This window comes from Amblyomma maculatum, chromosome 7, assembly GCF_055883805.1.
Source record: "Amblyomma maculatum isolate TAMU_Amacu chromosome 7, ASM5588380v1, whole genome shotgun sequence".
In the NCBI taxonomy this organism is placed as follows: Eukaryota; Metazoa; Arthropoda; class Arachnida; order Ixodida; family Ixodidae; genus Amblyomma; species Amblyomma maculatum.
In genome coordinates this window covers 79193715-79206168 of record NC_139350.1, presented here as the reverse complement: position 1 = coordinate 79206168, position 12454 = coordinate 79193715, and the positions used below count along the sequence as shown (strand labels likewise).

General features: G+C 44.8%; 1 pseudogene; it reads right to left on the bottom strand.

Annotated features, from left to right (window-relative positions):
* The window catches only part of LOC146183715 (uncharacterized), a 53506-nt pseudogene extending 41052 nt beyond the window's left edge, over positions 1–12454 (bottom strand).

Sequence of the window (12454 nt, the reverse complement as noted above, 5' to 3'; positions counted from 1 at the left end):
CGTCTGCAATTTTCTGCGAGGCTATTTATAGCTTCGACCAGGTCAACGCCATGGATGTCGTGCCTCGGTTGGTCGTCACGCTGGCTCCCTATCTGAATTTCGCTACCAGGTAATATACATTGTCTCGAGTGAGACAGCACAAGAGGCGCGAATCGGGCCGCTCATTGCGAAGTCGTAGATGAGAGCTCTATAATTGCTGTGCATTCAGGGGGCCGCAGATCACGATGTACCGTGTATTATTTCAATTACGTGGGCTTTCATTTTACCGAATTAAAAGGGTGGAGATACTTAAGTCTGACCATTTACTTAACTTTCGGCAATTTTCTTATTTGCACTTAAATGTTTAAGGGCATATTTTAAAAGGAAGTAATACATTTCGCTTCATTATAGAGGCTTTACAAAAGTAAGCGCCATCTAGTGGAAGAAACAGAAACTGTGCGCGGCGGCCATGTTTTGTTCAGTCCGCCCGCGCCTCCCATCGAGTACGCTGTCAACGTGCGCCTTCGTAGAACCCGTGCATGCACCGCAAGGTGCATTGGAATGATCACAAGTGATTGTTTCATTTTTTAACATCACAGCAGTCGCTGTTAGCTCCAAGCTCTATTCGGAATGATGCCAGAATGTTGTTGCGTGCCCTTCTGCAGCCAGCGCACCGTCGTAGACGCGCACGGAATCAAGGTATACGCGTGTATGCGACCATTCGTTTGCAGTCCTAATCGGCTTTACAAGGGTCACTTGCAGCATGTAAAGCATTACTGCACGTCCCTCTGACTGGGGGCTAGCTCACAGAATGTGTTATCACCTAAAACAGCAAGGTTGTTTTGCGCGCTATGGAGCCTTGTGAACTTGAAGGATAAGCTTATGCTGCGATGGAGGACACGTGAGAAGGATCAATGCATGTATAACGAACGCTATTGTGCAAATACGTTCTTTGAAACATTTTGTACGTAAATTGCACTGACCATTGTGTATTGGATTTAAGACACGGACATGATTACCGAAACTACTTTTCACAGTCGTACGAAATGGTAGTGCTTGGTGCAGAGAGCAATACGGTTGTCTAGTGCGCCCGAGGTGCGTGTTTCACGCTGCAAAAGCAAGCGGCTGCCAAACTCGCGGCGTCTGGAAAAGCAGGAAAAGATGACATCCCACTAGTGTGTTGTAATATGCTCACGTGCAGCCCGTTTCGACCGGTCCACGTCCAGAGCGTGCAGCTCAGGTTTTATGCCTGCCAGCGCGGCCGATAAAATAACGAAGCGTGCGCTTCACTTTTGTGTTTTTTCGTGTCACCCGATGGTTCGCTAATTCACAGCTACCTGAAATTCACTGGAATTTTTAAATATGTCGATTTCTTGTTTATTCCCTCTGTCAGAAAGTAAACATTTGAAGCCGTAATCTCATATGAAAGCGCTGACATTGGAAGCTTCGAGGAACTCGGAGGAGGAGGAACTCGGCTGAAACGAAAAGAAATTTGAAAGGTCAACTCGCATTACTGCGAAGTGTTTGTGCTTTGTGCAACTGGCTGTGTTCATAAAATCAGTTTTATATTATATAATATCGTTATAAAAAAATTAGGGGGTCACTTAAGCTGCGCCGTTAAAGGTATAAGATGATAGTGTCTCTCTCTCATACACACACACGCACCATGTTTTCATTTTCATGCGTTATATTTCAGCTCTTTTATTTATTTATTTATTTATTTACTTATTTATTTATTTAACAAATACTGCAGGCCCTAACTGGGCCCTAGCAGGAGGGTCGAAAAGAATACAGTGCAGTGAAATATGAATTCATCAAAAGTAACATACTACACACAAGTGTAGTATGTTATATTTCTATGTTATGCATATGTTATGTTATATTTCTATCATTTCTTTATTTATTTTTATTTTATTTGACGTTTTATATCCTTATACACCAATACGCATGCGTCAGCAACAATTGGCTTTCCATTCTGAGCAATTTGACACTTCAGAACACATTCTTCAATTATTTCAATTAATCAATTACACATTCTAATTTTTTTTCCTTAGCATCACCAAGCACTGGTTTTTCATTCTGACACCTTTAAACCCTTACTTTCCAATTTTTCCTTTTTTTCGCTTCTTTATTTCATCAATTGATCAATTAATTACAAAGATTTTATTAACTCGTCATCGCCTATCGCACACCAATCAATATTCAATCACCGGAAGCACAAATTACCATGGCACGTTTTTTTACGCAGCCCCCGATTATTTCCGAGACTAATGGCAACTACTGCGTCGACGGCATGGGAAGGAAAGTGCTAAGCGACAGTCCAACTTACGTCAAATTACGCACGATCCTTTTATCATAAAATAAAATGCATCCTCGCTCATTTCACCAATCAAGTATCTTCCAGTGGGATGAGCGACGGTGATTGCGCAAACCGAGCAAACAAACTCGCAATGATCTCTCATAGGCGTTTAAGTTTAAAAGGCTCACGAAAAAGTCCACATTACAGAACTCTGGATACTGTACCTGGATAGGGATGACGCTGCGGATTGCCGAGGGGCCCATGCACGACTCGTAGAGCAGTTTGTAACTGCGCTCGGCAGCGCGGCCGCTGGGCCCCGCCACGTCTCGGCTGTCGAAGTACGCTTCTAGGCGTCGCTAACAGAAACCGCCAGGGACCGAAGAGAGGTCCAAGCACAGCACACTAGGTTAAAACGTGAAAAGCGCCAACAGAACGGCGAGCGCTGACGGACGGACACGAAGCGAACGGATGGAGCGAACAAAATATGGCGGCCAGCGCGGGATCAGCGTGCCGCTCACGGTTGCCAGACGCACTTTTGCAAACCCTCTATTGCGTAGCCGTAGCGAAAAAGAAATTCTAGTCGATATTAACGTAGCTTATAATAACATTCACTGGATGACATTTGGGGATAACTGCTTGGTATCTTTATATCATGTCACGATCGGTTAAGCTGCGCGTCTCTCATAGCCTTAGTCACTTTGGGGCGGTAGAGCCCGTAAACCAAGCTTATTTATAGCTGCGACATCCTGCATAATATGCAAGATTAATTTACCCACACCTTTTCTGGCGATTATTATATTCATTTTTCGGTCTCGGGGCCGGTTCATTACGCCCCTTTTTTCACAAAATTACCTCCAGCTTTTTGGGACTACTTTCAATTGTGATACAACTATAGGGTATACAGTATGGTACTATTATGTACACGCTGATGCGAACTGTGCAGCGCGTTGCACAATTGCCGGCGGGCTGTAGAATGCTTCTCCCAGCTAAACAATGGAATCCTCGCAGTTCAAATTTCGCACAGAAATGGCATTTTTTTGTTAGCATTTTCAATACCAAATTTGTTTGGAGTACTTGCCTGATTCAATCATAAGAAGCCAAATAAATGTTCTGTCCGTATGCGACGGCGGCTATGTAAAAGCAGCCGCTGCTCCAGAGCTCACATCAGAGGCGCCATCTTGTGCTGTTTCTCCCAACTTTGTCACAGCACAACGAGAGGGGATGGAAGGTTGATGCACGAGATGGCGCCTCTGGCGCCTCTGGTCAGAACATCTGGCTTCTTATGATTGAATCAGGCAAGTACCCCAAACAAATTTGGTATTAAACAAAATACTAACAACAATATGCCATTTCTGTGCGAAATGTGAACTGCGAGGATTCCGCGTTTTAGCTGGGAGAAGCATAGTACAGTCCGCCGGTAATTGTGGAACGCGCTGTATAATGTACCAATGCGTAGTAAACATGGTAGAACAACAAATGGTAGCGTAACTCCCATAGAAGCCTGCGTGTCGACTCTGAGCGAGGCTTTAGTTTCCCAGCGCCCCCTGCGAACTGTGAGGCACAACAAACACGTGACGTTGCAAAAACAAGGCCAACAACGACGGAGGCAGAACGATGCTCGGATAAGGCAGAAAAATGGACACCGTAACTGTTCAGCCAACTTTACTTGACATGGATTTCTACTGTCAAGTTTTACGTTAACTGAAATGTTACGGCATCTTTAACCACCTTATCATAGCATCGTTCTGCCTCCGTCGTCGTTAGCCTAGTCTTTCGTCGAGCGTCATGTAAACGCATTCTGGGGCTTATTTCTTCGGGCACGTTTGTGCACAAGGGCCTTCAAGTGAATTCGGAAAGCACATGGATAGACCACATGGCTTGAGGCATTTCACTAAGGGCATAAATGAGTGAAGCTGCGCTGCACAGAAAGCCAGGCTTTATTAATTCACGATTACTTACATAGACGCTTCACGACAAGGAAATCTTTAAGTGTAGGAGAGCGACCACCGCTCATTCGTCACGGTCTTCATGAAATCCTCGTGATAACAAAATGACCTGAGCGTAGGTCTCCAAACGAGACGCGGTGAGATTATAAAAGGGTAAAAGATCTTGCTAACAAACACAGTATACATATCAGCGTCAAAGAACAACAAAAACAAGCGAACGGAATAACTGACGCTAGCGCCAGAACGCCAACCTGTAAGAGCTTAGGTAAGCAATTCAAATTGGGATTGCTAGTATTTAGAAGTTAATGCGTCTGAGAAGTGAAAATATCTACGATATAGCTTCGCTCCAATAAATCTCGCCCTTTTCATGATTCCCATATTTTACTCGCGCTTCATTTGCCACTGAAAGGAGTCAATGTGAGGTTACAAATTTACAACTTAAGCATTTAACATGTTCATGAGAAAGATCCCATTGACAATAGGAACATCACTGTAATAACAGCTAAAGCACGTTCAGCGAACGTTGGTGCGGTAATACGACGCAGTAAGCAAAACACGCAGCAAAGGCAGCGGAACGGAAGGATTTGAGCAATGCGACACGCTTCTTGGGGGAAATAAAATCTCACCTTCACCGCTCAATTAAAACATGCAGCGATACGCCGCTCATGCAGACGTGTATCCGTAAAACAAGCCACCACTTTTGCGACGTGCCTGGGAGGCCGAGCCGAGCCGCCGAGCTGTGACGCAGCATTGTCCCATCGTCCGGAAATGCGCACATGCAGCGGCAATCAGTTTCTCATCGAGCACAGACAGTCTTCGCCTTGCAGTAAAGCTCTACCAATACCAGCAGAATGAAATACTGACTGTTTGTTACAGATAACCCACTCTGTACGCAGCACGCAACGATGAACGTTGAACCGGGGCCGACGACGCACCCATTCCGCGGATGAAAAAAGCTTTGGTCTGAACAGTCTGAACCATATCTGAGCTTTGGGCAACTACGCAGCGGATAATAAGTGGCCGAGAGAGGCCGTTAGAAACAAGTTAAAATATTATTAAAAATGTGACACGTTTTTTCTTACGCAAGAAACAAAAACTGCATTCATTCCTGAGCGCGAATATTATGTTTACTTTCTAGTTCTTTGGAGTTCTGGCAGATCTTATTTTCTGTGCGTTAGTAATTTGCCTCACAGTTCGCAGGAGCCATCATCATCGAGTTGATGCCGCTGGCAGTAGGCAGCTGCACGCGTTTTCTTCCAAGTTGCGCGACCAGTTGTACATTGATCTTGTAGTAAATCTCTTTTCCTTGTTTTTTTTTTTTCTTTAATGAAAACTACAATAGGCTAGAAGAAACGCATTTCGCGGAGCTAGGCAGAGGCCACCACTGCGCATGTGCCGTTAGCATGGCAACCAGTTGCGCCTTTTCACAGGTGTTCCGCCGCTGCGCTCCATACAGAAAGGAGGATGAGGGCAGCTAGCAGACGTGCACCGGCGCAAGGAGTTACTTCATTGCGCAAGGCGCACCGCCGCGGAGAGCTGACCGAGTGGAGCAAGTGGAGCAGAAAAGCGTCTGTCGGCACCGCATGCCATATAATAATAATTGGTCCGCAGGAAGAGAAAGGCGCAGTAGCAGTCACACTTGTTGCTATGGGTACCTGAACCGCGCCGTAAGGGAAGGATGGGAGGTGGGAGTGAAAGTGAAAAGACTGAGGGGTGCTGTTGTGGAGAGCTCTGGAGTAATTTCGACCCCCTGGAGATCTTTAATGTGCACGGACATCGCATAGCACACGGACGCCTCTTCGTTCCGCCTCAATCAAAACTCAGTCGCCGGCGGTCGGATTTGAACCCGGGTACTCCGGCACAGTAGTGGGCATCTTAACCACTGTACGACCGCGGCGGGAGACATCATCGCATGCGCAGGGCATGAAAGTGCATTCTGCCTAGAACGCCGGTGAACTTTGATGCGTTCAACAGAAACGGAACGCTGGTTGTGTTCGATGCAGCGCTCTATCGTCCGCAGTCAAAGCTTTCATTCCACATTCGGTTCAGTAATGTTGAACCCCTCTAAATGTTTCTCCGGCTCTCACATCGAATAGTTAAATCTGCTATAGAAAACCAAAGATTTGCGTTTTCGGAAATATTTGTGAAGCAACTGGGGAGCACAATAAGGTAATTTTATGAGAATACTAATAGAAATGACCTAAGCCTCTGATGCGTAGCTAAATTTTGCTCCTGAACAATGGTTCTGTATACGCTCCCAACGAGTAATTAAGACTGCCTTCGAAAACCAATGGGGTGTTTTCTGTTATTTTTTGAACGTCCGCAAAAAAAAAAAAAAAAAAAAAAAACAAGCCTGCCGAGGGAGGACCTGAATATGTATTCACCGTTATGGTGCAGGCATGAAATGTGTGAAAGAAATAGTAACTTTAAGAACTATTCCCTGCAGACTGTAAAGAATAATCTAGGTATGTTTTTGTAATTGCGCAGTAAAACAAGCTATAGGTCTGGCTGAAAAATTTCCTTTGAGATTCGTACGCTCTGTTCGATAGTCGCTGTACAGCATAAGGAGATATGGCTGCATGTACTGGAAAGGAGGAACAAGAACCAATACTAAGGTCATTAGTGTACAAATATTGGCATTACATGCGGAAATCTCGCAAAAAATCCGGAGGAAAGAAATAAAAAGAAAGGCCTTCCCTGCAGAATATGTTGGCACCATGCACTACATGGGAATCGGGCGTGGATTCGATTCCTGAAGCTTTTGACGATAGTTGCTGGAGAGTAAACGAGCTGCGTCGGTAGCTTCCACGTGAAACTTCTGCGGCGTAAGAGTACTGATTGGTGCAGACTCGCAAGATCCATCCGCCTGCCTAGAAAAGCTTACAAGAGAAAATAATATAGAAATTTTCTATTGCTCCGTTGCGACCTATAACCAGAGAGATGGCTGTACCACATTTCCACTCTCCTTCGTGCTACGATCGCAAAGTCCCTGAAGGCTTGAGCCAGGGTAGTTATCGCACTACGCAAGGAACCCTGTGAAGAGAGCCTTCTAAGACTGTGATGCTTATACAGCCTTCCAGAAGTTTGAATAATATCGCACGAGCCTAGACTGCCCTGTGCTGCTACGCCGGGAGATGAATGAGAGCAGAAATACCGCATAGGTAAGGGCATGCCCACGATTCTTCTCGTTAAATTGAGCATTTGGTAGCCTGTTGCGATTAATGCGAAACAATCCCTGTCAGACATTGGTTGTTGCGCGTAAAAGACCCAAAAAACTGCGGCTAATTGTTTTACCCATTATATTTGCTGTGGGCGACACCGAAACGAGCCCACATTTTTGATAAACTACCTAGCTTTCCCAAGATACACATCACAATTGTTACCCACGAGAAATTAATTGCAGATGACCCTTGGTATGGGCGCAATATTTAGTTAGGAGGCAGTGATTATTCATTAACATTCATGTAAGCCCAGGTATATGGCGACAAATCAGGGCTATACGGCTATAACAAAAAAAAAAATCGTGTCTGAAAAAGAAATCGTCCAGTTTCGGGGTTCGAACTCAGGATCACGGACATGTGATCCTGAGTCACTCTTACAACTCAGTTAATATAGATTTTTTGTTTTATCATTAAACCAATTGAGAAGGCCAGCAGCACAAACGGCATTGCAAGACCGAACCGACCAAGAACTCGAAACACTTCGTCAAATAAGACGAAGATGCAACACAAAAGCAACGCTAGCAGAACTATAGGTGATAACAATTGCTTCACGGAGATGACTCCTTACCACGCAGAACAGCCTAGCACACGACGCTTCTCCAGTAGCATGAACAATGACATGCTGGTTCCCTCTTCCGATCGGCACCGCGAGAAATCCACGCTCGCGCGATATCATTAGAAATTCGGATGGCTGTACAACATTCTAACTCATGAGCAGATAATTTAGTTAGTTATGTGGGGCTTTTCTCGAAGGTTCGTGCTTTTTAAGTTGAGCGTCGTCGAAAGAATTGGTTATGGTTTCTCGACGAGCCGCTGAACACGTGCGTTGCTACCGCCGCCACTAAGGTATTCAGTTCTCTGTGGGCGTAAAAGAGAAAATAAAAGGTTTCTTTCTGAAGACTTCCTCTGTTCCCCTCCTACCGGACTACCGTCACTTCCACGTGACAAAATAGAGCGATTCAAAGGGAACGATAACCTTGCAAGACAGTCAAACTTATTTTAGGTGAGGGAGTATTTTAGCCCTTTCTATACATGCGCCGTGCCAAGACGCAGACAAAAAAAAAAAAAAAAAGAAATCTGGAAGGAGTTTTCCGATAAATAATTGCACATGGAGATTCTCTCGCTTTATAATTTATTCTCTCGCTTCATTGCCAACGCAGCTTTTCAGAACACGCTTAAAAACAGCTGCCTCAACGCATGTCATTTCTTGCTACCTTTCCTCGGGGGAAATCAGGCTATCTCCTCGGGCTCGCTTCCCGACTCTATTTTTCTTTGTAGCGCTTTTAACGGGGGTGCATTAGTGTTGATCCTCATTCTAACTTCTATGTGCGAATTTTTATCTGTGCGGGAAGAAGTGTTTCCGGGATCGCAATGGCGTCAGTCACGCGATTCTTCCAAAATTTCATGCCACTCTTCATTGCTCTCAATAAAATGAAAAAAAAAAAAAGAAGTTATAAAAACCTTTACTTCTGAGAGAGTTACAAACCATGCCATTCCCGAGCGTAGTTGAAACAACTCCTTTACTGACGCTTTAAAATACTCGCTCGTCACTGGAAGGATGCCAGCGTTTATTTTAGGTCATGAATTTTTCATTCGAGGCTAGCGGCAATTGTACGCCAAAGTTTTCCGGGAATAATAAAAAAAGAAGCACCGTCATTGTTAGGCGAGAGAAAGAGAAAGCTCTACACTGTCGCTCATGTAGTACCTGTCGCTCTTTTTAGCCCATAGGTTCAGGCTGTAGCCCGGCCCGACGAGGTCGTTACATAATGGATGGGTGATGTGGCCACAGTTCTGTTGGACATCCATAGTGTTGGACGTAGTGTAGCGCGAGAAGTGGCTCAGGTAGTCGGAGGATGAGGGGGAGGAGCAGGGAAAGGTTGTTGGGTTTTTCCGTTGTTTAGTGTCCTGTGGGTCAGAGAAATAACTCAAGTTACAGACATTCTAGTGGAAATTAAGAAGAAGAAATGGGCATGGGCAGGACATGTTGGGCGAAGAGAGGATAACCGATGGTCGCTTAGGGTAACAAACTGGATTCCAAGGGAAGGAAATCGTAACAGGGGGCGGCAGAAAGTTAGGTAGGCGGATGAGGCTAAGAAGTTCGCAGGGGTCAATTGGATGCAGCTAGCATAGAACCGGGTTAATTGGAGAAATATGGGAGAGGCCTTAGCCCTGCAGCGTCAGCCCTTGACGTCAGTGGAGATGCAGCGGCGCTGGCGACAGCAGTGACTTTAATGGTGTAGGCAGAAGCATAGGCTGTCTGCATTGAATGCGCGGCGCTTGCTGCATTTTCGAGCATGATTTCCGATATTCCTGCAATATGTGGTGCGGTTGGTTGCGTGACAAAGCACAAAAAAGAAAATGGTACCTGTTTTCACTTGTTTCTTGCGGTCGAATAAAGATGAGAGCAAATGACAGAGGCGTTGAGCGCTGCAATTGTAGACCCTTCGGCGACAGGTTGCCTTGGCAGTTAACGTGCGTTGCACTTCTGCACTGAAACTTGATCAGTTCGTTTGCAACTCTTAATTGTCGTGATTGCTTTTCGGCCACATGGCGAATAGCGCAATAACAAACGCCAGCAGCTCGTTCCCGTTTTGGTGTATATACTACCAGGTCATAAGAAGTTTAGGCGTGATATTCCGTGCGCGTATGATCTTAATCGAACGCAGCCAGGAAACCGCGCTGTGAGTTCCATTCATCTGCGGTACTACCCGTACATATTTTCGTACAGATAAGGACGCAAAAGCTGCTGCAAAGGCAACTGCAGTTACCTTGAGCGGTCACTCCAGCGCGATATTGCCGAAACAGGCCAATAGTTGCAAAGCAGCTTTTCTATTTTCACTTTCACGAATTTCAACGAGTGACGCGCACTTCATGAACGGTCCTAGAAATCGAGTGAACATCGTTAGAATCCGGAAAAAGTCAAGCAGCGCTATTTCTCAGAGTATTAAATTTTTTTTCTGGAGGTCATTAAGATCATAATGAACGAATTAACCACGTAAAACCAGCTCTGATCGAGCAAGATATTTAATTGTGGTATATACGGTAAATTAAATTTAATGTCCCAAAGTGGAATGGGCTATGAGGGATGAAAAATAAGCAGATAAGATAACGCGCATTTTAATAAAAATTTCCCCAATATATTAAAAATGCTCAGCAGATCGCGCAAATTGTGTTGCAAGTGATCTTGGACACCGTGAAGAACATTGCATTTGCGCTTATAGCAAAAAAAAAAAAAAAATAAATAAAATAAAAAAAATACAGCCTTCTTACGCGCCTTCATGTATATATTAACCTGTGAATGACCCTGACTGCGTCTGTGCGATATTAAACGATATTAAACAGACGTCGAACATCTTTTTATCGAGCAGGATAAAACAAGTTGGCAGCGCGCCCACTAGGCGAATGTTAAAAAGAACTAGAAGATTGCGTTCTTCTTATGCAGTAAAATTCTATGACTTAATTTTCTGGTATACAGTGATTTAAAAAAAAATTATTTCTAGTTCAGTATAGATGCCGGTAATATTGCTCTTTAGAGTGAAGGTGCTTGGAGCAGAAGAAAACTACCCATCAAAATAGTCGTCATATGAAAAACGCACTTCCAATCATTCATATCAGCGTCATTGCATGCGCTATCAATAGGCCCTGAAGTTGGACAGTGTTCACAATATATTAGTTTTTCTTATACATTGTGATTTCTCGTTTTCATTTATTTTGATTAGTCACTACTGTCCAACGTTGCTATAGTCACCCACCGTAGCCGCGCGCTGTTGAGGCCGCGGAGAATTAAGGAAGCCAATACAGCGCTGTTCGCCACGTAATTCCAGCAGTAATCGGCTTGTCAAGTGCTGAACTACTCTCCAGACATAGAGCAAACTATTTTACGCACAAGCAAAGCTTACGCTTCAGAATATTTGCACGCGCGAACTGGTTTCGAAGGCGGCGTCGCTTGGCGCAGTGAAGGCATGCTGCGTTTTTGCCTACACCCCTTGTCGCTGCCGATCGCAGCGCCACCTTTGTTTGCAAACATGACGCTTGCTGATAGTCAGGCTGATGATGATGATGAGTGTCCTGTGAACAGGACAAATTTGTGTGTGCATTATCTGTGCCCGATACTTGACTGTGAGGCTGGCAAGGGTGGCTGAGTAAGCAGTGGCTGTAGCGGTCATTACGTAGATGATGAGTTCGCGCTTGCCTGACTAACACAAATTAACGACAAATGAGGAGTGGAGAACAAAAGAAGAAGGAGGATGTCCTCTCTCAGCTCTTTGAGTCTCTGTCTTCGATGTGCGCTGCACATAATCTGCTCACCCTTGTAGCTTCAGCACCAGCTAGAATAATCACGTCAAGGGCAGAAGCTGTTTAGAGATATGTGGCGAGCGAGAGCTTCAGTTGCTTTATTGCATCTTATTTCTTGAATACTGGAGACCCATTCAAGACAGACATGAAGATATGGTTGTCTGCACATATTTGTTCAGGTATGCGTCCTGGAGGAATGTTGGTGACAAAGTCAATGACTGTGCCCTGGCTGTCCAGGCGTACTTTGATAGTGCTGGCATCCCAACGGTTTTAATAACGTTTTCGACGATCGCTTGCGTTTTATCTCATGTGTTATAAGGAATACCGGCTGGATGATGAAGTTCATGATAAGAGGAGGGAGAAGGGGAGAGGAGACTACAGACGCCGTCGTAGTTCTGACATCGAAGGAGGCAGCGTTTCGCAGTTCTTGACATTTTACCGTACCAAAGAAGCCTAGGCATCGAAATTCTTGAGCTTGTACTCTGATCTGCTTTTAATTTTTTATTCAGGCAATCAGAAAAATTAACAACTACTACTTTTTGTCACAGAAGAATTGTGTGTTGCGGTTACTGTAGACCTGAATTACCTGCAAGATACCAGGGTATCCATGCTGCAAACAGTGGCTTCTCGACATGCGACATCCCTGTCCCGGTTCATGCTACGGAGTGTGTGTTGTTAAGAATGGGTAACGCCAGACTGACCAAGCTTCTCAT